Source organism: Haliaeetus leucocephalus, unplaced genomic scaffold (assembly GCF_000737465.1).
Source record: "Haliaeetus leucocephalus isolate CR32 unplaced genomic scaffold, Haliaeetus_leucocephalus-4.0 Scaffold306, whole genome shotgun sequence".
Taxonomy (NCBI): Eukaryota; Metazoa; Chordata; class Aves; order Accipitriformes; family Accipitridae; genus Haliaeetus; species Haliaeetus leucocephalus.
In genome coordinates, this window is record NW_010972742.1 from 9,868,861 (window position 1) to 9,871,398 (window position 2,538).

Here is a 2,538-nt window from a genome sequence, read left to right on the forward strand (position 1 = left end):
GTGGTGTTTCATAGCTCTCCTCCTCTCTGGGCTGGATTCCCCCCAGCCGGGGCGAGATCTCCAGGGCAGCTGGCACTAAACAGAGCCCCGGGAGCTGCACAGCACCTGCTTGGCCTCCGTTCCCCTCCAGCTCCTTGGTGTGGTTGCAAAAATACATTTCTTTGTTATTTTCTTCTTAGGCAGACAACTAACTCCCTCCAGGTACAAACACAGCTGCTGTTGACCCTCTGTTTTCCCTTTCCACAGGCACAACCTGTGTTTTCTCCAGCCATGCCGGTGCCCGAGCAGGGATGATGTTGCAGTGCTGAGCTTGGGCAAGGGATGCCCTCAGCTGCTCCTTGGTGCAGGCAAGAAGCAGCACATCTCTGCCCCAGGGCTTCCCTGTGCTGCTGCTCGGGAGGGATGTCCCCCAGGGAGCTGCATGCCAATCTCTTGGTGGTGGCTGGCACTGATTTTTTTGGCTAATCACTTTTAGTTGGGCTGCGTTGGGGCAGCGAAGTGCCAGGGAGGCTGTTGGTGTGGACTAGCCATCGTGTGTGCAGTGCATGTTGAGGTGATGCTCCTTCCTGCAGGACCACGCTGACAAGCAGCACACACTAGCCCCGACCTGGACCCAAGCGGGTTGACAGGGTGCAGCTGCATCTGATAACAGGAAGCAAATAAACATTGTCATCTTCTAGAAAGAAACTGAGGTGCAAGGCAGCCAGTGATTGCTCCTTTCCCAGCAGAAGTGGATCTGGGTCAGTTTTGTGCTAGTTTTGGTGGGACTGAACCCAGCGGGTGCTGTGAGCCAGCCCGGCATGCAGCTGAACAGAGGGTGGTGGGGCAGGTTTCAGTGAATGTTTTTTTTTTAACCAACAATGGTGCCTGGAACTTTCAAAGGCACCTCTTCACACAAATCCTCTTGCAAACATTTATTCTGCATGAGCCTCCAACAGCAAGCAGCCCCGGAGGTGCTGGCATGCTCAAGAGTCCTCTCACCAGGACAGGAGCTTTTAAAGCCGCTTTTGTTTGTGTTCGAAGCAGGAAAAGCCACTACAAAGCTCCTGGTTTGCAGGTCTCAAGGGACACAGCATTTATTTCCAGCCTCTGGCTCCCTGCAAGTCACCCTCAATGACTGACCTGCAGATTTTCCTAAGTCCATTTTCCATTTGTGCGTAGGGTCCATTTGTGCGTAGGGTCCATTTGTGCGTAATTCCATTTGGTTTGGGTGCAGAGACAAACTTGAAAATGCAGCTCATCACCTCCATCATTTTATAGCTGATTTAGTGATTTGGAGCCCTAGCTCTTGGGTTTCGAGCTGTTGGATGAGCTGTTGGGGCTGGATGAGCAGAGAGTGAGGCAGACTGAAAGCTGGTTGAATGCTTGGGTCCAAAGGGCAGTGACTGGTGGCATGAAGTCTAGTTGGAGACCAGCGACTAGATGTGTACCCCAGGGGTCAGTCCTGGGAATCCTGGGTCCGGTCCTGTTTAATATCCTTGTTAATGATCTGATGATGGGGCAGACTGTACTCTCAGCAATTTTTGCTGATGATACGAAATTGGGAGGTGTGGCTGATAACAACAGAGGGTCGTGCTGCCATCCAGAGGGACCTCAACAGGCTGGAGAAATGGACTGATGGGAACCTCATGAAGTTCAACAAGGAGCAGTGCAAAGTCTTGCCCCTGGGAGGAAAAGCCCCAAGCACCAATATGTGTTCGGAGACATCCACCTGGAATGCAGCTTGGCGGAAAGGGACCTGGGGTCCTGGTGGACGCCAAATTGAACATAAGCCACCAATGTGCCCTAGGTGCAAAGAGGGCTAAAGGCACCCTGGGCTGCATTAGTCAAAGTATTGCCAGTGGGTCCAGGGAGGTGATTCTCCAAATGATTCAGCACTGGTGAGGCCACAACTAGAGCGCCGTGTTGTCGGCTCCTTCTTCTTGTGCTGGGCTCCCCAGGAAGCCTCTTGCTGCGTGTGCCTGGAGACGTGTGCCACCTGAGGCCAGAGCGACCTGACGGGGCCCAGGGAAGCCATGGCCAAGGCCTCGGTGGCTGGCTCGAAGCACCGATGAAGACGTGGGGGATGGAGCGGGCAGTGGCACTGCGGTAAGCCCCGAGGCGTGTGCCGGGGCCGCGGGGCTGCTGGGGCAAGCGCCGCAGGCGAGGAGGGCCCATGGTGACATCGCCAGCCATGCGCCGCGACATCCCCCGGCGGTGGGCCGTGACATCCCCCGGCCGTGCACTGTGACAGCCCCCAGCCATGCAGTGTGACATCGCGGCCCTCGCCGCTTACATTCGGGCGCCCAGCCTCTCCCAGCCGGCTTGCGCCTTCGCTCCAGCTGAGCGTTCCGGCGAGGCTTGGAGTGCCGAGCAAGCCTTCGGCTCGGTGCTGGGCTTGTGCCCTGGGAACTGGGGGCTGAGCTCTCAGTGCCCGTTCCCGGAGCCACTGCAGGTTTTTCCCCGGCCCTGCCTGGTTCAGGCAGCCGGGGCACCCAGGAGGCGCGCTCGCCGCGGCAGAGGTGAGCTGTGTGGGGAAACTTCACCCTGGGGAGCCGG